We start from the raw sequence: 22,972 nt of genomic DNA, 5'->3' as shown, positions 1-22,972 counted from the left end.
GAGACTGTATTAGTAATTATTCTCATGATTTTATTTAACTCAATATTCACCTTACCAGTATGGCAGCTATTCAACCACACAGGTAACCACAGAATAGACCAAGGCTAATGCTAGAAAAGGAATATTTCCATTTTTCTTCTGTAAAAAGTAAAATATGGGTATTGCATTTATGTAATCAATAATTCATTCATATTGTTCTGCCATTAGGGCAGGTCCTGTCACAGCTGCTGCTCTCCACCTTGGTTTATCCTTCACTAACCTCTTTGCTTCTGCATATTTTCCCTTTTCCATAGTTCCATTCATTATTTTAAATCTCTTTCTTCCCTTCCACTTACCAAGCCTTCCATCACATCCACTAATAAACCTTCTTCTCATACAATGTCCTAGCCAGTTCCTTTTCCTATATTCAGTCAAATCTAGCATTTTCCTGTTCTTTCTGATTCTCCTTAATACTTCTTCATTTATAACATAATCTTGCCATCTGACAATTATCATTGTGTGCCCCACCCACATCTCAAAAGCCTCAATTTGTTTTCCACCTATCTTTCTCGTCGTCCATGTTTCAGCTCCATAGAGCATCACACTCCAAAGAAAATCATTAATCTCTTCCTTAATACTAAGTTTAACTTTCCATGCAGCAATCTTTCCTTCTTATTAACTGCCTGCTTACTTCTTGATATTTTTGCTTTGCTTTAATTTCTACTATGCAAGTCAGGTCATCAGTTATAAAACTCCCTAAGTACTGAAATTTCTTCACCTGCTCTAAAATTTCATTTCCTATCTTAATCCTCTCCTGTTTTCTATCTAATACATTTTGTCTTCTTTTTGTTATCCTCATACTCTGACTTTCGAAAGCTTCATTTAAGTCATCAAGCATTTGATTTAGTTTACTTTGGCTCTCCGCCAGTAAAAGATACATGTCATTAGCAAAATGTATACATGTAAAATGTCTTATCTTCTTCCTCCAATCTTTATTCCTGTTTTCCCATTCAGATAGCATTTAATTATTTCTTCCAATATGTGCGTAATCAGTCTTCTTTATAATCTCTCTTATAATAAGAAAAATACATTATTTTTATTTAAACTTCTCAGATTTATAAAAAAAAATTATGAAAGATTTAAGAAATCAGAGAAAGTAAGTTTTTAATACAAGACTTATAACAAAGGGTCAAATGTTAATTTACACATTTGACTGGTACATTTCTGTAAAAACTATTTCGTAGCAAACTGAATATATTTGCAGATATAATTTCTGTTTCATTCACAGTTTCATTAAAGACTCAGCAACACAATTTCTTTTTAATCTTAATCAAGTTCATACTATATGGACTCATATTTTGGTTTGCAAGAAAGGGTTTTATTAAGCTTCCGTTGCCGTTGTATTTAAAATACAGTTAAAAAATTTTCTATTAAGGAAACAATCTTATATGTTGATAAAATTTTTAATAATAGTAATGAAAAAAGACAAACACCACGATTTCTTTGCATCCCGTTCAATGGGTACATTATGTGTCCAAAATAGTTTTCATTAACGGCTTCTGTACTAACTGCCAACCTCACTAGAATCCTCTCCAGACCTCACCAAGGCGACTTTCCAAAAACTCAGGAAGCAACCTGCACCCCGAGAACAGTCTGCCAAGCAGCTTTCTTATGACAGGCAGCAAATGATGGAAAATATCCTGGTAAGTTGGACAACACTTGGTGCCTTTTTCAGTGCCATTCAAGATACCAGTCAATGTATACAGGATCCACAGCCTGCACGCCAGGGAAGGGTGTTACCCCCGCCCAGACGCCGATTTCTGCTTCAACCTCCTGAACGTCTGGAAACAGAGTATGAAGGAACGCCTGGTAGGTTGCCACAGGTGTTAAAGTGGTATCCCGACTACCAAACCTGCTTCGAATACTGGACAGAATATTCAATGACTTTGGTTGGTAACATAATTTTGTAGGCAGTGATTTTTCCAGGCACTGTGAGATCAGCTGACTGGCCACAAGAGTCTGTGCATCAGCCTTGGCCGCCGTAGGACTTTGTCGCAGGCAGTCTTGATGGCCAAACTGCTCAGCCACCAATTCCACCCTCTCGCAAACTCCAACTCCTGTAATGCAACTACGCACTCGCGCCTCAGCCTGTCCTGATCCACATTCCTTATTTTATAGCAACCTCAATCTGGAGCACTGAGATCGCCTCCGTAAGTAACTTCATAGGTTATAAATCTATGATCACTCCCACTGGCCTTAGGCCAGACAGTCCAACTACTGGTACTCCTGTGAAAATCGCCCGTCTTCAAGGTGATGTCGATGTAAGTTTCCCCTATTAGGAAGAGAAAGTCGGCGATTGTTTTGCCTCATTGATCAAATACAGATTCCTGGCTGAGGGTAAACAAACACTTCCAAAAAGTCCACATAGATATTCGTGTTTACTGCCGTTTCCGCAAAGAAAAGAAGTCCAGTCACACGATCGTGAAGCAGTCCGCACCAAACAATTTTTGGGCTACCTATAATACGGTCAAGTGTAACTTGTAAGTTCGTTGATATATTCGAACGTTCTGAGTGTTCACTTTTCCAGGTACTTGATATTTAGCCTCCTTTGAGAACATAACTTTTTTAAGGTAATAATTATTTTCAATTCTTTTCTACAGCATATTTCTTTCTAGCAGTGTGGTCTTGCTGCAATGATCTCTTGTGTTCTGCAATATTTGTAATTTATATGGACGCAGTTTTAATCGTTTCTTCAAAACGTCGTTAACGGTACATTGTGGAAGAATTAACTTGCGCGCTGCACTCCGAGTCGACTTCCCAGGCTGCGAATATAAGGCTGATGAATAATCTCCATTTTTTCATCTTATGTTCTAGGCCTGCCTGCACCCTACTCTGCCAGTTTCTTTAAATCTATCATACCGTGAACGAATACTTGTACTGGAGGGTGGCTAAGTTACACCGAGTTCTAAAATTGTGTCGAACTAGTGTGTCTGATTTTGTTTCAATAATCACTACGCATTGTTCTTTCATCTGTGGATTCATGGCGACTGACGTATCGGTTACGTATACTATCACAGCGTTATCTAGTATTTACTGAAGGAAACTTTATGAGTTACCTGTTAAAGAGAGCCCAACCATTCATTATAAAACATACTTTTTTTCTAATAAGACATCAAAGTTTTCAGATAATTCTTGGACACCCGATAATTATCTATTTAAACGTTATAAAAATCCCAATGGACAATTTAAAAATCACTCGATTTCAATCGAGTTGAAATTTAGCAAGTTTGTAAAGAAGTTTAGGTATTAATGTATTAGGCGATCTATCGCTGTAGTTATTAGTAAGTTCTTACATGGTACTACTGAAACACTATACTGAAATAAGTAAATAAATATAATCTAATTACACAACCTACGCTCACTTGCTAGCTAACCTTGACTAGCGGGCGAAGCGAGCATGGGTTAAGTTTGATTAAATTATAGTAGTATAGAATGTTTACATTTAACTGTAATCACCCCCCACCACTTTACAGCAGAAACTCACTAAATTATACAATACATTAAAGAATCTCCCTCCACCACTACCTTACATACTGCTGTAATCTATCACCACTCTTTTATGTTAACAGCAATAATCACATTATTAAAATTATTTTCATTATAATATTTTTTTTTTTTTTTTTTGTCTTCAGTCATTTGACTGGTTTGATGCAGCTCTCCAAGATTCCCTATCTAGTGCTAGTCGATTCATTTCAGTATACCCCCTACATCCTACATTCCTAACAATTTGTTTTACATATTCCAAACGTGGCCTACCTACACAATTTTTTCCTTCTACCTGTCCTTCCAATATTAAAGCGACTATTCCAGGATGCCTTAGTATGTCGTCTATAAATCTGTCTCTTCTTTTAACTATATTTTTCCAAATGCTTCTTTCTTCATCTATTTGCCGCAATACCTCTTCATTTGTCACTTTATCCACTCATCTGATTTTTAACATTCTCCTATTGCACCACATTTCAAAAGCTTCTAATCTTTTCTTCTCAGATACTCCGATTGTCCAAGCTTCACTTCCATATAAAGCGACACTCCAAACATATACTTTCAAAAATTTTTTCCTGACATTTAAATTAATTTTTGATGTAAACAAATGATATTTCTGATTGAAGGCTCGTTTCGCTTGTGCTATTCGGCATTTTATATCGCTCCTGCTTCGTCCATCTTTAGTAATTCTACTTCCCAAATAACAAAATTCTTCTACCTCCATAATCTTTTCTCCTATTTTCACATTCATTTGTCCATCTTTGTTATTTCTAATACATTTCATTACTTTTGTTTTATACTTGTTTATTTTCATGCGATAGTTCTTGCGTAGGATTTCATCTATGCCATTCATTGTTTCTTCTAAATCCTTTTTACTCTCGGCTAGAATTACTATATCATCAGCAAATCGTAGCATCTTTATCTTTTCACCTTGTACTGTTACTCCGAATCTAAATTGTTCTTTAACATCATTAATTGCTAGTTCCATGTAAAGATTAAAAAGTAACGGAGATAAGGAACATCCTTGTCGGACTCCCTTTCTTATTACGGCTTCTTTCTTATGTTCTTCAATTATTACTGTTTATGTTTGGTTCCTGTACATGTTAGCAATTGTTCTTCTATCTCTGTATTTGAACCCTAATTTTTTTAAAATGCTGAACATTTTATTCCAGTCTACGTTATCGAACGCCTTTTCTAGGACTACAAACGCCAAGTATGTTGGTTTGTTTTTCTTTAATCTTCCTTCTACTATTAATCTGAGGCCTAAAATTGCTTCCCTTGCCCCTATACTTTTCCTGGAACCAAATTGGTCTTCTCCTAACACTTCCTCCACTCTCCTCTCAATTCTTCTGAATAGAATTCTAGTTAAGATTTTTGATGCATGACTAGTTAAACTAATTGTTCTGTATTCTTCACATTTATCTGCCCCTGCTTTCTTTGGTATCCTGACTATAACACTTTTTTTGAAGTCTGACGGAACTTCCCCTTTTTCATAAATATTACACACCAGCTTGTATAATCGATCAATCGCTTCCTCACCTGCACTGCGCAGTAATTCTACAGGTATACTGTCTATTCCAGGAGCCTTTCTACCATTTAAATCTTTTAATGCTCTCTTAAATTCAGATCTCAGTATTGTTTCTTCCATTTCATCCTCCTCAACTTCCTCTTCTTCCACTATAACAGCATTTTCTAATTCATTTCCTCCGTATAATTCTTCAATATATTCCACCCATCTATCGACTTTACCTTTCGTATTATATACTGGTGTACCATCTTTGTTTAACACATTAGATTTTAATTTATGTACCCCAAAATTTTCCTTAACTTTCCTGTATCCTCCGTCTATTTTACCAATGTTCATTTCTCTTTCCACTTCTGAACACTTTTCTTTAATCCACTCTTCTTTCGCTAGTTTGCTCTTCCTGTTTATAGCATTTCTTAATTGTCGATAGTTCCTTTTACTTTCTTCATCACTAGCATTCTTATATTTTCTACGTTCATCCATCAGCTGCAATATATTGTCTGAAACCCAAGGTTTTCTACCATTTCTCTTTGTTCCGCCTAAGTTCGCTTCTTCTGATTTAATAATTTTCTTTTTAACATTCTCCGATTCTTCTACATTTTCTACCTTATCTTTTTTACTCAGACCTCTTGCGATGTCCTCAAAAATCTGCTTTAGCTCCTCTTCCTCAAGCTTCTCTAAATTCCACCAATTCATCTGACACCTTTTCTTCAGGTTTTTAAACCCCAATCTACATTTCATTATCACCAAATTATAGTCGCTATCAATGTCTGCTCCAGGGTAAGTTTTGCAGTCAACGAGTTGATAACTAAATCTTTGCTTAACCATGATATAATCTATCTGATACCTTGCAGTATTGCCTGGCTTTTTCCAAGTGTATATTCTTCTATTATGATTTTTAAATTGGGTGTTGGCAATTACTAAATTATACTTTGTGCAAAACTCTATAAGTCTGTCCCCTCTTTCATTCCTTTTGCCCAGCCCGTATTCACCTACTATATTTCCTTCCCTGCCTTTTCCAATGCTTGCATTCCAATCTCTAACTATTATGAAATTTTCATCTCCTTTTACGTGTTTAATTGCTTCATCAATCTCTTCATATACACACTCTACCTCATCATCATGGGAGCTTTTAGGCATATAGACGTTAATCGTCGGTTTAGGTTTTGATTTTATCCTTATTACTATGATTCTATCGCTATGCGTTTTGAAATATTCTACTCTCTTCCCTATCTTCTTGTTAATTATGAAACCTACTCCTGCCTGCCCATTATTTGAAGCTGAGTTTATTATTCTAAAATCACCTGACCAAAAGTCGCCTTCCTCTTCCCACCGAACCTCACTAATTCCTACTACATCCACATTTATCCTATCCATTTCTCTTTTTAAATTTTCCAGCCTACCAACCTTTTTTAAACTTCTAACATTCCACGCTCCGACACGTAGAATGTTATTTTTTAATTTTCTAGTGACCCCCTCCTTAGTAGTCCCCACCCGGAGATCCGAACGGGGGACTAGTTTGCCTCAGGAATATTTTACCAAGGAAGGCGCCTCCATCATTGCTATATGAAAATGCAGAGAGCCACATTTTCTTGGAAAAAAAGCAGCTGTAGTTTTCCATTGCTTTCAGCTGCGCAGTACTCAGAGGACTGAGTGATGTTGATATGGCCGTTTAAGTCGTCCTGACTCACGCCCCTAACAACTACTGAAATAGCTGCTGCCCTCTTTCAGGAATCATTCCTTAGTCTGGCTCTCAACAGATACCTCTCCAATATGGTTGCACCTTCGGTCCAGCTACTCTGTATCCCTGAGCACTCAAGCCCCCTCACCAACGGCAAGGTGTCATGATTCATAGAGGAGGCCATTATAATAAGAATGCAAAAAACCATGTACTTTGAACGAATTGATAATGCTAGCAAATTAGTATTTTATTATAAAAATCTGTCTGACTAGAATGATTTAATTACATTTTTAGATAATATTAATGGTGATATTGAACAAATTATATAACAAATAACTTTTAATCCATTTACTATAGAATTAATTTGTGAATATATTAGCCATGTTAAAAAATAGTTCTGTAAATTTCTTAATATTGATATTGCCGCTAGAATTCAGCAGCTGACCTACAAGACTACAACTAAAAATAATTGAAGATTGTTCAAGATAGAGAATTCTATGTTACAGCATAGATAAACAGTTTTTAAAATATTAAAATAATGTACCATAATTTCTTATATTGTAATGTAATAAATTAAACCTTACTGAATTAAAAAGAATAAAACTAAGAATTTGTCTTACCTATATAGTGATAATGTACTATCGGTAGAAACATCCACATCTTCAGCTCATTCACTGGTTTTCACATATTTTCAAATTCACCGGCAGAAGACAAACAGTTGAAAGAAATTTTTTCTGTCTGTGGACTCTAGATAACAATTTTCACTATTAAGGAATTTATTGATAAATGATCCAGGAACAACACAATTCCGCCACATTTATCAGTATCAAAAGAAACAAAAACTATTCAAAATAAAATTAATAACTATTAAGAGCAATTAAAAATCAGTATGCCATTTATTAACTCAAATCTTATTGAAAATGTCTGGACAGATAAATAGAATAATTTTATCATATCAGTACTTATGATAAATTAAAAATTTCAACAGAACAATTGTTTTCATTTAAAATTAATACGTCTTATTTGTATTTATGAATATAAAAACCACATACCTGTATAAAGAGAATAACATTTATAGATAATGTTAAATATATTAGAAATAAAATCTGTAAACTAAGACAAGAAAGTGCTTACATTATTTTTTTTCTTTTCTAATTCTCATTTGTCATGAAAGTAATCTTCCTCATAATTTCTCACATCTTCTAACTTCATCTTTTTAGTCAGCGGCATTTAATCTTCATAATTTCTCACATCATCTAACTTCATCTTTTTAGTCAGCTGCATTTAATGAAAAATAGTTTCTTCATCAGTGTTTCACCTGAAAATGTAAAAAACCTATTCTGAAAAAGACGCGCTATTTTGTGAATAGTAAGCGGAAATAGTAAGCGGAACTAATCCTATACCCTATACTAAAAATCTCAAATTTCCAAACCAAAAACCCAAAAATTCCAAAAATCAAAACCCTATAGCAAAATCAAAATCTTTTATTGATTACAACAAGCTCTTGAAATTACCCTTTTACCCTCTACAAATCCTATACCCTACACCCTATACCCTATTACCCTCTACTAATCCTATTCCTTATACCCTATACCCTATTATCCTACTAATCGTATACCTTATACCCTCTACAAATCCTATACCCTACACCCTATATCCTATTACCCTACTAATCCTATAACTTATACCCGATACCAAAAAAAAATCCCAAAAATCAAAACCCTATACCAAAATCAAAATCTTTTATTGGTTACAATTGATTTCTATAAAAAGTCGCGCTATTTTGTGAATAGTAAACGGAAATTTTCCTACCCTACATTAACCTACGCCACTCACCAAGACTCAAAAGTCTCCCCGGTCAAAGGCGGGAGATTAGTACACGACAACAACAAGGGAGGATGATATACCCTAACAAATTTTGAATTTACACCAGATTTAATTTTCGTCTAAACTGTTACCCCCAATCACCCAATCCTTTCGGATATACCAAGTTGGTTGTACAACCTCCGTGAGGTTTAAAAAACCACTTATAGGAACAGTTCAACTGGCTGTTTTCCCAGCTCGGAGCTGGCAGCTGTATATTACCATTCCTAATGCCTTTGCCGGTCGTAGGAACCGTCCTACAGGCTGTTTTTCTGGATGTACAGACAGGATGTACAGCCTTGTCTAGGCGAGTGCTAGCCTTCTCACCTTTCATACAACACAAGATAAACAGCCTGTATAATTCCTACGGGCGTGTACGGTTAAGCAAGGTAGCATAGGTAGCAATAACATTTCCATAAACTTTATTGGTTATGGATATGAAATCGCTACCTATAATTTTGACCTACACAATTGCATCTTGTACCCTACACCCTATACCCTTTTACCCTCTACTAATCCTATACCCTATACTAAAAATCTCAAATTTCCAAACCAAAAACCCAAAAATCCCAAAAATCAAAACCCTATACCAAAATCAAAATCTTTTATTGATTACAATTGATTTCTATAAAAAGACGCGCTATTTTGTGAATAGTAAGCGGAAATTTTCCTACCCTACATTAACCTACGCCACTCACCAAGACTCAAAAGTCTCCCCGGTCAAAGGCGGGAGATTAGTACACGACAACAACAAGGGAGGATGATATACCCTAACAAATTTTGAATTTACACCAGATTTAATTTTCGTCTAAACTGTTACCCCCAATCACCCAATCCTTTCGGATATACCAAGTTGGTTGTACAACCTCCGTGAGGTTTAAAAAACCACTTATAGGAACAGTTCAACTGGCTGTTTTCCCAGCTCGGAGCTGGCAGCTGTATATTACCATTCCTAATGCCTTTGCCGGTCGTAGGAACTGTCCTACAGGCTGTTTTTCTGGATGTACAGACAGGATGTACAGCCTTGTCTAGGCGAGTGCTAGCCTTCTCACCTTTCATACAACACAAGATAAACAGCCTGTATAATTCCTACGGGCGTGTACGGTTAAGCAAGGTAGCATAGGTAGCAATAACATTTCCATAAACTTTATTGGTTATGGATATGAAATCGCTACCTATAATTTTGACCTACACAATTGCATCTTGTACCCTACACCCTATACCCTTTTACCCTCTACTAATCCTATACCCTATACTAAAAATCTCAAATTTCCAAACCAAAAACCCAAAAATCCCAAAAATCAAAACCCTATACCAAAATCAAAATCTTTTATTGATTACAATTGATTTCTATAAAAAGACGCGCTATTTTGTGAATAGTAAGCGGAAATTTTCCTACCCTACATTAACCTACGCCACTCACCAAGACTCAAAAGTCTCCCCGGTCAAAGGCGGGAGATTAGTACACGACAACAACAAGGGAGGATGATATACCCTAACAAATTTTGAATTTACACCAGATTTAATTTTCGTCTAAACTGTTACCCCCAATCACCCAATCCTTTCGGATATACCAAGTTGGTTGTACAACCTCCGTGAGGTTTAAAAAACCACTTATAGGAACAGTTCAACTGGCTGTTTTCCCAGCTCGGAGCTGGCAGCTGTATATTACCATTCCTAATGCCTTTGCCGGTCGTAGGAACTGTCCTACAGGCTGTTTTTCTGGATGTACAGACAGGATGTACAGCCTTGTCTAGGCGAGTGCTAGCCTTCTCACCTTTCATACAACACAAGATAAACAGCCTGTATAATTCCTACGGGCGTGTACGGTTAAGCAAGGTAGCATAGGTAGCAATAACATTTCCATAAACTTTATTGGTTATGGATATGAAATCGCTACCTATAATTTTGACCTACACAATTGCATCTTGTACCCTACACCCTATACCATTTACCCTCTACTAATCCTATACCCTATACTAAAAATCTCAAATTTCCAAACCAAAAACCCAAAAATTCCAAAAATCAAAACCCTATACCAAAATCAAAATCTTTTATTGATTACAATTGATTTCTATAAAAAGTCGCGCTATTTTGTGAATAGTAAACGGAAATTTTCCTACCCTACATTAACCTACGCCACTCACCAAGACTCAAAAGTCTCCCCGGTCAAAGGCGGGAGATTAGTACACGACAACAACAAGGGAGGATGATATACCCTAACAAATTTTGAATTTACACCAGATTTAATTTTCGTCTAAACTGTTACCCCCAATCACCCAATCCTTTCGGATATACCAAGTTGGTTGTACAACCTCCGTGAGGTTTAAAAAACCACTTATAGGAACAGTTCAACTGGCTGTTTTCCCAGCTCGGAGCTGGCAGCTGTATATTACCATTCCTAATGCCTTTGCCGGTCGTAGGAACCGTCCTACAGGCTGTTTTGCTGGATGTACAGACAGGATGTACAGCCTTGTCTAGGCGAGTGCTAGCCTTCTCACCTTTCATACAACACAAGATAAACAGCCTGTATAATTCCTACGGGCGTGTACGGTTAAGCAAGGTAGCATAGGTAGCAATAACATTTCCATAAACTTTATTGGTTATGGATATGAAATCGCTACCTATAATTTTGACCTACACAATTGCATCTTGTACCCTACACCCTATACCCTTTTACCCTCTACTAATCCTATACCCTATACTAAAAATCTCAAATTTCCAAACCAAAAACCCAAAAATTCCAAAAATCAAAACCCTATACCAAAATCAAAATCTTTTATTGATTACAACAAGCTCTTGAAATTACCCTTTTACCCTCTACAAATCCTATACCCTACACCCTATATCCTGTTACTCTACTAATCCTATAACTTATACCCGATACCAAAAAAAAATCCCAAAAATCAAAACCCTATACCAAAATCAAAATCTTTTATTGATTACAATTGATTTCTATAAAAAGACGCGCTATTTTGTGAATAGTAAGCGGAAATTTTCCTACCCTACATTAACCTACGCCACTCACCAAGACTCAAAAGTCTCCCCGGTCAAAGGCGGGAGATTAGTACACGACAACAACAAGGGAGGATGATATACCCTAACAAATTTTGAATTTACACCAGATTTAATTTTCGTCTAAACTGTTACCCCCAATCACCCAATCCTTTCGGATATACCAAGTTGGTTGTACAACCTCCGTGAGGTTTAAAAAACCACTTATAGGAACAGTTCAACTGGCTGTTTTCCCAGCTCGGAGCTGGCAGCTGTATATTACCATTCCTAATGCCTTTGCCGGTCGTAGGAACCGTCCTACAGGCTGTTTTTCTGGATGTACAGACAGGATGTACAGCCTTGTCTAGGCGAGTGCTAGCCTTCTCACCTTTCATACAACACAAGATAAACAGCCTGTATAATTCCTACGGGCGTGTACGGTTAAGCAAGGTAGCATAGGTAGCAATAACATTTCCATAAACTTTATTGGTTATGGATATGAAATCGCTACCTATAATTTTGACCTACACAATTGCATCTTGTACCCTACACCCTATACCCTTTTACCCTCTACTAATCCTATACCCTATACTAAAAATCTCAAATTTCCAAACCAAAAACCCAAAAATTCCAAAAATCAAAACCCTATACCAAAATCAAAATCTTTTATTGATTACAATTGATTTCTATAAAAAGACGCGCTATTTTGTGAATAGTAAGCGGAAATTTTCCTACCCTACATTAACCTACGCCACTCACCAAGACTCAAAAGTCTCCCCGGTCAAAGGCGGGAGATTAGTACACGACAACAACAAGGGAGGATGATATACCCTAACAAATTTTGAATTTACACCAGATTTAATTTTCGTCTAAACTGTTACCCCCAATCACCCAATCCTTTCGGATATACCATGTTGGTTGTACAACCTCCGTGAGGTTTAAAAAACCACTTATAGGAACAGTTCATCTGGCTGTTTTCCCAGCTCGGAGCTGGCAGCTGTATATTACCATTCCTAATGCCTTTGCCGGTCGTAGGAACCGTCCTACAGGCTGTTTTTCTGGATGTACAGACAGGATGTACAGCCTTGTCTAGGCGAGTGCTAGCCTTCTCACCTTTCATACAACACAAGATAAACAGCCTGTATAATTCCTACGGGCGTGTACGGTTAAGCAAGGTAGCATAGGTAGCAATAACATTTCCATAAACTTTATTGGTTATGGATATGAAATCGCTACCTATAATTTTGACCTACACAATTGCATCTTGTACCCTACACCCTATACCATTTACCCTCTACTAATCCTATACCCTATACTAAAAATCTCAAATTTCCAAACCAAAAACCCAAAAATTCCAAAAATCAAAACCCTATACCAAAATCAAAATCTTTTATTGATTACAACAAGCTCTTGAAATTACCCTTTTACCCTCTACAAATCCTATACCCTACACCCTATATCCTGTTACTCTACTAATCCTATAACTTATACCCGATACCAAAAAAAAATCCCAAAAATCAAAACCCTATACCAAAATCAAAATCTTTTATTGATTACAATTGATTTCTATAAAAAGACGCGCTATTTTGTGAATAGTAAGCGGAAATTTTCCTACCCTACATTAACCTACGCCACTCACCAAGACTCAAAAGTCTCCCCGGTCAAAGGCGGGAGATTAGTACACGACAACAACAAGGGAGGATGATATACCCTAACAAATTTTGAATTTACACCAGATTTAATTTTCGTCTAAACTGTTACCCCCAATCACCCAATCCTTTCGGATATACCAAGTTGGTTGTACAACCTCCGTGAGGTTTAAAAAACCACTTATAGGAACAGTTCAACTGGCTGTTTTCCCAGCTCGGAGCTGGCAGCTGTATATTACCATTCCTAATGCCTTTGCCGGTCGTAGGAACCGTCCTACAGGCTGTTTTTCTGGATGTACAGACAGGATGTACAGCCTTGTCTAGGCGAGTGCTAGCCTTCTCACCTTTCATACAACACAAGATAAACAGCCTGTATAATTCCTACGGGCGTGTACGGTTAAGCAAGGTAGCATAGGTAGCAATAACATTTCCATAAACTTTATTGGTTATGGATATGAAATCGCTACCTATAATTTTGACCTACACAATTGCATCTTGTACCCTACACCCTATACCATTTACCCTCTACTAATCCTATACCCTATACTAAAAATCTCAAATTTCCAAACCAAAAACCCAAAAATCAAAACCCTATACCAAAATCAAAATCTTTTATTGATTACAATTGATTTCTATAAAAAGTCGCGCTATTTTGTGAATAGTAAACGGAAATTTTCCTACCCTACATTAACCTACGCCACTCACCAAGACTCAAAAGTCTCCCCGGTCAAAGGCGGGAGATTAGTACACGACAACAACAAGGGAGGATGATATACCCTAACAAATTTTGAATTTACACCAGATTTAATTTTCGTCTAAACTGTTACCCCCAATCACCCAATCCTTTCGGATATACCAAGTTGGTTGTACAACCTCCGTGAGGTTTAAAAAACCACTTATAGGAACAGTTCAACTGGCTGTTTTCCCAGCTCGGAGCTGGCAGCTGTATATTACCATTCCTAATGCCTTTGCCGGTCGTAGGAACCGTCCTACAGGCTGTTTTTCTGGATGTACAGACAGGATGTACAGCCTTGTCTAGGCGAGTGCTAGCCTTCTCACCTTTCATACAACACAAGATAAACAGCCTGTATAATTCCTACGGGCGTGTACGGTTAAGCAAGGTAGCATAGGTAGCAATAACATTTCCATAAACTTTATTGGTTATGGATATGAAATCGCTACCTATAATTTTGACCTACACAATTGCATCTTGTACCCTACACCCTATACCATTTACCCTCTACTAATCCTATACCCTATACTAAAAATCTCAAATTTCCAAACCAAAAACCCAAAAATCCCAAAAATCAAAACCCTATACCAAAATCAAAATCTTTTATTGATTACAATTGATTTCTATAAAAAGTCGCGCTATTTTGTGAATAGTAAACGGAAATTTTCCTACCCTACATTAACCTACGCCACTCACCAAGACTCAAAAGTCTCCCCGGTCAAAGGCGGGAGATAAGTACACTACAACAACAAGGGAGGATGATATACCCTAACAAATTTTGAATTTACACCAGATTTAATTTTCGTCTAAACTGTTACCCCCAATCACCCAATCCTTTCGGATATACCATGTTGGTTGTACAACCTCCGTGAGGTTTAAAAAACCACTTATAGGAACAGTTCAACTGGCTGTTTTCCCAGCTCGGAGCTGGCAGCTGTATATTACCATTCCTAATGCCTTTGCCGGTCGTAGGAACCGTCCTACAGGCTGTTTTTCTGGATGTACAGACAGGATGTACAGCCTTGTCTAGGCGAGTGCTAGCCTTCTCACCTTTCATACAACACAAGATAAACAGCCTGTATAATTCCTACGGGCGTGTACGGTTAAGCAAGGTAGCATAGGTAGCAATTACATTTCCATAAACTTTATTGGTTATGGATATGAAATCGCTACCTATAATTTTGACCTACACAATTGCATCTTGTACCCTACACCCTATACCATTTACCCTCTACTAATCCTATACCCTATACTAAAAATCTCAAATTTCCAAACCAAAAACCCAAAAATCCCAAAAATCAAAACCCTATACCAAAATCAAAATCTTTTATTGATTACAATTGATTTCTATAAAAAGTCGCGCTATTTTGTGAATAGTAAACGGAAATTTTCCTACCCTACATTAACCGACGCCACTCACCAAGACTCAAAAGTCTCCCCGGTCAAAGGCGGGAGATTAGTACACGACAACAACAAGGGAGGATGATATACCCTAACAAATTTTGAATTTACACCAGATTTAATTTTCGTCTGTTACCCCCAATCACCCAATCCTTTCGGATATACCAAGTTGGTTGTACAACCTCCGTGAGGTTTAAAAAACCACTTATAGGAACAGTTCAACTGGCTGTTTTCCCAGCTCGGAGCTGGCAGCTGTATATTACCATTCCTAATGCCTTTGCCGGTCGTAGGAACCGTCCTACAGGCTGTTTTTCTGGATGTACAGACAGGATGTACAGCCTTGTCTAGGCGAGTGCTAGCCTTCTCACCTTTCATACAACACAAGATAAACAGCCTGTATAATTCCTACGGGCGTGTACGGTTAAGCAAGGTAGCATAGGTAGCAATAACATTTCCATAAACTTTATTGGTTATGGATATGAAATCGCTACCTATAATTTTGACCTACACAATTGCATCTTGTACCCTACACCCTATACCCTTTTACCCTCTACTAATCCTATACCCTATACTAAAAATCTCAAATTTCCAAACCAAAAACCCAAAAATTCCAAAAATCAAAACCCTATACCAAAATCAAAATCTTTTATTGATTACAACAAGCTCTTGAAATTACCCTTTTACCCTCTACAAATCCTATACCCTACACCCTATATCCTGTTACTCTACTAATCCTATAACTTATACCCGATACCAAAAAAAAATCCCAAAAATCAAAACCCTATACCAAAATCAAAATCTTTTATTGATTACAATTGATTTCTATAAAAAGACGCGCTATTTTGTGAATAGTAAGCGGAAATTTTCCTACCCTACATTAACCTACGCCACTCACCAAGACTCAAAAGTCTCCCCGGTCAAAGGCGGGAGATTAGTACACGACAACAACAAGGGAGGATGATATACCCTAACAAATTTTGAATTTACACCAGATTTAATTTTCGTCTAAACTGTTACCCCCAATCACCCAATCCTTTCGGATATACCAAGTTGGTTGTACAACCTCCGTGAGGTTTAAAAAACCACTTATAGGAACAGTTCAACTGGCTGTTTTCCCAGCTCGGAGCTGGCAGCTGTATATTACCATTCCTAATGCCTTTGCCGGTCGTAGGAACCGTCCTACAGGCTGTTTTTCTGGATGTACAGACAGGATGTACAGCCTTGTCTAGGCGAGTGCTAGCCTTCTCACCTTTCATACAACACAAGATAAACAGCCTGTATAATTCCTACGGGCGTGTACGGTTAAGCAAGGTAGCATAGGTAGCAATAACATTTCCATAAACTTTATTGGTTATGGATATGAAATCGCTACCTATAATTTTGACCTACACAATTGCATCTTGTACCCTACACCCTATACCCTTTTACCCTCTACTAATCCTATACCCTATACTAAAAATCTCAAATTTCCAAACCAAAAACCCAAAAATTCCAAAAATCAAAACCCTATACCAAAATCAAAATCTTTTATTGATTACAATTGATTTCTATAAAAAGTCGCGCTATTTTGTGAATAGTAAACGGAAATTTTCCTACCCTACATTAACCTACGCCACTCACCAAGACTCAAAAGTCTCCCCGGTCAAAGGCGGGAGATAAGTACACTACAACAACAAGGGAGGATGATATACCCTAACAAATTTTGAATTTACACCAGATTTAATTTTCGTCTAAACTGTTACCCCCAATCACCCAATCCTTTCGGATATACCATGTTGGTTGTACAACCTCCGTGAGGTTTAAAAAACCACTTATAGGAACAGTTCAACTGGCTGTTTTCCCAGCTCGGAGCTGGCAGCTGTATATTACCATTCCTAATGCCTTTGCCGGTCGTAGGAACCGTCCTACAGGCTGTTTTTCTGGATGTACAGACAGGATGTACAGCCTTGTCTAGGCGAGTGCTAGCCTTCTCACCTTTCATACAACACAAGATAAACAGCCTGTATAATTCCTACGGGCGTGTACGGTTAAGCAAGGTAGCATAGGTAGCAATTACATTTCCATAAACTTTATTGGTTATGGATATGAAATCGCTACCTATAATTTTGACCTACACAATTGCATCTTGTACCCTACACCCTATACCATTTACCCTCTACTAATCCTATACCCTATACTAAAAATCTCAAATTTCCAAACCAAAAACCCAAAAATCCCAAAAATCAAAACCCTATACCAAAATCAAAATCTTTTATTGATTACAATTGATTTCTATAAAAAGTCGCGCTATTTTGTGAATAGTAAACGGAAATTTTCCTACCCTACATTAACCGACGCCACTCACCAAGACTCAAAAGTCTCCCCGGTCAAAGGCGGGAGATTAGTACACGACAACAACAAGGGAGGATGATATACCCTAACAAATTTTGAATTTACACCAGATTTAATTTTCGTCTGTTACCCCCAATCACCCAATCCTTTCGGATATACCAAGTTGGTTGTACAACCTCCGTGAGGTTTAAAAAACCACTTATAGGAACAGTTCAACTGGCTGTTTTCCCAGCTCGGAGCTGGCAGCTGTATATTACCATTCCTAATGCCTTTGCCGGTCGTAGGAACCGTCCTACAGGCTGTTTTTCTGGATGTACAGACAGGATGTACAGCCTTGTCTAGGCGAGTGCTAGCCTTCTCACCTTTCATACAACACAAGATAAACAGCCTGTATAATTCCTACGGGCGTGTACGGTTAAGCAAGGTAGCATAGGTAGCAATAACATTTCCATAAACTTTATTGGTTATGGATATGAAATCGCTACCTATAATTTTGACCTACACAATTGCATCTTGTACCCTACACCCTATACCCTTTTACCCTCTACTAATCCTATACCCTATACTAAAAATCTCAAATTTCCAAACCAAAAACCCAAAAATTCCAAAAATCAAAACCCTATACCAAAATCAAAATCTTTTATTGATTACAACAAGCTCTTGAAATTACCCTTTTACCCTCTACAAATCCTATACCCTACACCCTATATCCTGTTACTCTACTAATCCTATAACTTATACCCGATACCAAAAAAAAATCCCAAAAATCAAAACCCTATACCAAAATCAAAATCTTTTATTGATTACAATTGATTTCTATAAAAAGACGCGCTATTTTGTGAATAGTAAGCGGAAATTTTCCTACCCTACATTAACCTACGCCACTCACCAAGACTCAAAAGTCTCCCCGGTCAAAGGCGGGAGATTAGTACACGACAACAACAAGGGAGGATGATATACCCTAACAAATTTTGAATTTACACCAGATTTAATTTTCGTCTAAACTGTTACCCCCAATCACCCAATCCTTTCGGATATACCAAGTTGGTTGTACAACCTCCGTGAGGTTTAAAAAACCACTTATAGGAACAGTTCAACTGGCTGTTTTCCCAGCTCGGAGCTGGCAGCTGTATATTACCATTCCTAATGCCTTTGCCGGTCGTAGGAACCGTCCTACAGGCTGTTTTTCTGGATGTACAGACAGGATGTACAGCCTTGTCTAGGCGAGTGCTAGCCTTCTCACCTTTCATACAACACAAGATAAACAGCCTGTATAATTCCTACGGGCGTGTACGGTTAAGCAAGGTAGCATAGGTAGCAATAACATTTCCATAAACTTTATTGGTTATGGATATGAAATCGCTACCTATAATTTTGACCTACACAATTGCATCTTGTACCCTACACCCTATACCCTTTTACCCTCTACTAATCCTATACCCTATACTAAAAATCTCAAATTTCCAAACCAAAAACCCAAAAATTCCAAAAATCAAAACCCTATACCAAAATCAAAATCTTTTATTGATTACAATTGATTTCTATAAAAAGACGCGCTATTTTGTGAATAGTAAGCGGAAATTTTCCTACCCTACATTAACCTACGCCACTCACCAAGACTCAAAAGTCTCCCCGGTCAAAGGCGGGAGATTAGTACACGACAACAACAAGGGAGGATGATATACCCTAACAAATTTTGAATTTACACCAGATTTAATTTTCGTCTAAACTGTTACCCCCAATCACCCAATCCTTTCGGATATACCATGTTGGTTGTACAACCTCCGTGAGGTTTAAAAAACCACTTATAGGAACAGTTCATCTGGCTGTTTTCCCAGCTCGGAGCTGGCAGCTGTATATTACCATTCCTAATGCCTTTGCCGGTCGTAGGAACCGTCCTACAGGCTGTTTTTCTGGATGTACAGACAGGATGTACAGCCTTGTCTAGGCGAGTGCTAGCCTTCTCACCTTTCATACAACACAAGATAAACAGCCTGTATAATTCCTACGGGCGTGTACGGTTAAGCAAGGTAGCATAGGTAGCAATAACATTTCCATAAACTTTATTGGTTATGGATATGAAATCGCTACCTATAATTTTGACCTACACAATTGCATCTTGTACCCTACACCCTATACCATTTACCCTCTACTAATCCTATACCCTATACTAAAAATCTCAAATTTCCAAACCAAAAACCCAAAAATTCCAAAAATCAAAACCCTATACCAAAATCAAAATCTTTTATTGATTACAACAAGCTCTTGAAATTACCCTTTTACCCTCTACAAATCCTATACCCTACACCCTATATCCTGTTACTCTACTAATCCTATAACTTATACCCGATACCAAAAAAAAATCCCAAAAATCAAAACCCTATACCAAAATCAAAATCTTTTATTGATTACAATTGATTTCTATAAAAAGACGCGCTATTTTGTGAATAGTAAGCGGAAATTTTCCTACCCTACATTAACCTACGCCACTCACCAAGACTCAAAAGTCTCCCCGGTCAAAGGCGGGAGATTAGTACACGACAACAACAAGGGAGGATGATATACCCTAACAAATTTTGAATTTACACCAGATTTAATTTTCGTCTAAACTGTTACCCCCAATCACCCAATCCTTTCGGATATACCAAGTTGGTTGTACAACCTCCGTGAGGTTTAAAAAACCACTTATAGGAACAGTTCAACTGGCTGTTTTCCCAGCTCGGAGCTGGCAGCTGTATATTACCATTCCTAATGCCTTTGCCGGTCGTAGGAACCGTCCTACAGGCTGTTTTTCTGGATGTACAGACAGGATGTACAGCCTTGTCTAGGCGAGTGCTAGCCTTCTCACCTTTCATACAACACAAGATAAACAGCCTGTATAATTCCTACGGGCGTGTACGGTTAAGCAAGGTAGCATAGGTAGCAATAACATTTCCATAAACTTTATTGGTTATGGATATGAAATCGCTACCTATAATTTTGACCTACACAATTGCATCTTGTACCCTACACCCTATACCATTTACCCTCTACTAATCCTATACCCTATACTAAAAATCTCAAATTTCCAAACCAAAAACCCAAAAATCAAAACCCTATACCAAAATCAAAATCTTTTATTGATTACAATTGATTTCTATAAAAAGTCGCGCTATTTTGTGAATAGTAAACGGAAATTTTCCTACCCTACATTAACCTACGCCACTCACCAAGACTCAAAAGTCTCCCCGGTCAAAGGCGGGAGATTAGTACACGACAACAACAAGGGAGGATGATATACCCTAACAAATTTTGAATTTACACCAGATTTAATTTTCGTCTAAACTGTTACCCCCAATCACCCAATCCTTTCGGATATACCAAGTTGGTTGTACAACCTCCGTGAGGTTTAAAAAACCACTTATAGGAACAGTTCAACTGGCTGTTTTCCCAGCTCGGAGCTGGCAGCTGTATATTACCATTCCTAATGCCTTTGCCGGTCGTAGGAACCGTCCTACAGGCTGTTTTTCTGGATGTACAGACAGGATGTACAGCCTTGTCTAGGCGAGTGCTAGCCTTCTCACCTTTCATACAACACAAGATAAACAGCCTGTATAATTCCTACGGGCGTGTACGGTTAAGCAAGGTAGCATAGGTAGCAATAACATTTCCATAAACTTTATTGGTTATGGATATGAAATCGCTACCTATAATTTTGACCTACACAATTGCATCTTGTACCCTACACCCTATACCATTTACCCTCTACTAATCCTATACCCTATACTAAAAATCTCAAATTTCCAAACCAAAAACCCAAAAATCCCAAAAATCAAAACCCTATACCAAAATCAAAATCTTTTATTGATTACAATTGATTTCTATAAAAAGTCGCGCTATTTTGTGAATAGTAAACGGAAATTTTCCTACCCTACATTAACCTACGCCACTCACCAAGACTCAAAAGTCTCCCCGGTCAAAGGCGGGAGATAAGTACACTACAACAACAAGGGAGGATGATATACCCTAACAAATTTTGAATTTACACCAGATTTAATTTTCGTCTAAACTGTTACCCCCAATCACCCAATCCTTTCGGATATACCATGTTGGTTGTACAACCTCCGTGAGGTTTAAAAAACCACTTATAGGAACAGTTCAACTGGCTGTTTTCCCAGCTCGGAGCTGGCAGCTGTATATTACCATTCCTAATGCCTTTGCCGGTCGTAGGAACCGTCCTACAGGCTGTTTTTCTGGATGTACAGACAGGATGTACAGCCTTGTCTAGGCGAGTGCTAGCCTTCTCACCTTTCATACAACACAAGATAAACAGCCTGTATAATTCCTACGGGCGTGTACGGTTAAGCAAGGTAGCATAGGTAGCAATTACATTTCCATAAACTTTATTGGTTATGGATATGAAATCGCTACCTATAATTTTGACCTACACAATTGCATCTTGTACCCTACACCCTATACCATTTACCCTCTACTAATCCTATACCCTATACTAAAAATCTCAAATTTCCAAACCAAAAACCCAAAAATCCCAAAAATCAAAACCCTATACCAAAATCAAAATCTTTTATTGATTACAATTGATTTCTATAAAAAGTCGCGCTATTTTGTGAATAGTAAACGGAAATTTTCCTACCCTACATTAACCGACGCCACTCACCAAGACTCAAAAGTCTCCCCGGTCAAAGGCGGGAGATTAGTACACGACAACAACAAGGGAGGATGATATACCCTAACAAATTTTGAATTTACACCAGATTTAATTTTCGTCTGTTACCCCCAATCACCCAATCCTTTCGGATATACCAAGTTGGTCGTACAACCTCCGTGAGGTTTAAAAAACCACTTATAGGAACAGTTCAACTGGCTGTTTTCCCAGCTCGGAGCTGGCAGCTGTATATTACCATTCCTAATGCCTTTGCCGGTCGTAGGAACCGTCTAACAGGCTGTTTTTCCAGATGTACAGACAGGATGTACAGCCTTGTCTAGAGGAGTGCTAACCGTTTCTCCTTTCATACAACACAGGATGTACAGTCTTGTCTAGGGGAGTGCTAACCTTCTCTCCTTTCATACAACACAGGATGTACAGCCTGTATAATTCCTACGGGCGTGTACGGTTAAGCAAGGTAGCATAGGTAGCAATTACATTTCCATAAACTTTATTGGTTATGGATATGAAATCGCTACCTATAATTTTGACCTACACAATTGCATCTTGTACCCTACACCCTATACCCTTTTACCCTTTACTAATCCTATACCCTATATCCTATTAT

General features: G+C 37.7%; 20 pseudogenes; all 20 read right to left on the bottom strand.

Annotated features, from left to right (window-relative positions):
• Nucleotides 1-8,818: 8,818 nt before the first annotated feature.
• Nucleotides 8,819-8,932, bottom strand: LOC142331841 (U6atac minor spliceosomal RNA; annotated as a pseudogene).
• A 611-nt stretch (nucleotides 8,933-9,543) lies between these two features.
• On the bottom strand, nucleotides 9,544-9,657 carry LOC142331885 (U6atac minor spliceosomal RNA; annotated as a pseudogene).
• A 611-nt stretch (nucleotides 9,658-10,268) lies between these two features.
• LOC142331884 (U6atac minor spliceosomal RNA) lies at nucleotides 10,269-10,382 on the bottom strand (annotated as a pseudogene).
• Nucleotides 10,383-10,992: 610 nt separating this feature from the next.
• Nucleotides 10,993-11,106, bottom strand: LOC142331842 (U6atac minor spliceosomal RNA; annotated as a pseudogene).
• Nucleotides 11,107-11,873: 767 nt separating this feature from the next.
• LOC142331840 (U6atac minor spliceosomal RNA) lies at nucleotides 11,874-11,987 on the bottom strand (annotated as a pseudogene).
• A 611-nt stretch (nucleotides 11,988-12,598) lies between these two features.
• On the bottom strand, nucleotides 12,599-12,712 carry LOC142331839 (U6atac minor spliceosomal RNA; annotated as a pseudogene).
• Nucleotides 12,713-13,478: 766 nt separating this feature from the next.
• Nucleotides 13,479-13,592, bottom strand: LOC142331837 (U6atac minor spliceosomal RNA; annotated as a pseudogene).
• Nucleotides 13,593-14,193: 601 nt separating this feature from the next.
• Nucleotides 14,194-14,307, bottom strand: LOC142331836 (U6atac minor spliceosomal RNA; annotated as a pseudogene).
• A 610-nt stretch (nucleotides 14,308-14,917) lies between these two features.
• On the bottom strand, nucleotides 14,918-15,031 carry LOC142331835 (U6atac minor spliceosomal RNA; annotated as a pseudogene).
• Nucleotides 15,032-15,636: 605 nt separating this feature from the next.
• On the bottom strand, nucleotides 15,637-15,750 carry LOC142331834 (U6atac minor spliceosomal RNA; annotated as a pseudogene).
• A 767-nt stretch (nucleotides 15,751-16,517) lies between these two features.
• On the bottom strand, nucleotides 16,518-16,631 carry LOC142331833 (U6atac minor spliceosomal RNA; annotated as a pseudogene).
• A 611-nt stretch (nucleotides 16,632-17,242) lies between these two features.
• On the bottom strand, nucleotides 17,243-17,356 carry LOC142331832 (U6atac minor spliceosomal RNA; annotated as a pseudogene).
• Nucleotides 17,357-17,961: 605 nt separating this feature from the next.
• Nucleotides 17,962-18,075, bottom strand: LOC142331831 (U6atac minor spliceosomal RNA; annotated as a pseudogene).
• Nucleotides 18,076-18,842: 767 nt separating this feature from the next.
• LOC142331830 (U6atac minor spliceosomal RNA) lies at nucleotides 18,843-18,956 on the bottom strand (annotated as a pseudogene).
• A 611-nt stretch (nucleotides 18,957-19,567) lies between these two features.
• Nucleotides 19,568-19,681, bottom strand: LOC142331829 (U6atac minor spliceosomal RNA; annotated as a pseudogene).
• A 766-nt stretch (nucleotides 19,682-20,447) lies between these two features.
• LOC142331890 (U6atac minor spliceosomal RNA) lies at nucleotides 20,448-20,561 on the bottom strand (annotated as a pseudogene).
• Nucleotides 20,562-21,162: 601 nt separating this feature from the next.
• Nucleotides 21,163-21,276, bottom strand: LOC142331889 (U6atac minor spliceosomal RNA; annotated as a pseudogene).
• A 610-nt stretch (nucleotides 21,277-21,886) lies between these two features.
• On the bottom strand, nucleotides 21,887-22,000 carry LOC142331888 (U6atac minor spliceosomal RNA; annotated as a pseudogene).
• Nucleotides 22,001-22,658: 658 nt separating this feature from the next.
• LOC142331883 (U6atac minor spliceosomal RNA) lies at nucleotides 22,659-22,719 on the bottom strand (annotated as a pseudogene).
• Nucleotides 22,720-22,730: 11 nt separating this feature from the next.
• Nucleotides 22,731-22,774, bottom strand: LOC142331862 (U6atac minor spliceosomal RNA; annotated as a pseudogene).
• Nucleotides 22,775-22,972: the final 198 nt, after the last annotated feature.

This window comes from Lycorma delicatula, chromosome 10 (assembly GCF_047948215.1).
Source record: "Lycorma delicatula isolate Av1 chromosome 10, ASM4794821v1, whole genome shotgun sequence".
Taxonomy (NCBI): Eukaryota; Metazoa; Arthropoda; class Insecta; order Hemiptera; family Fulgoridae; genus Lycorma; species Lycorma delicatula.
The sequence above is the reverse complement of the archived record's forward strand: the minus strand, read 5'-3'. Positions and strand labels throughout refer to the sequence as shown.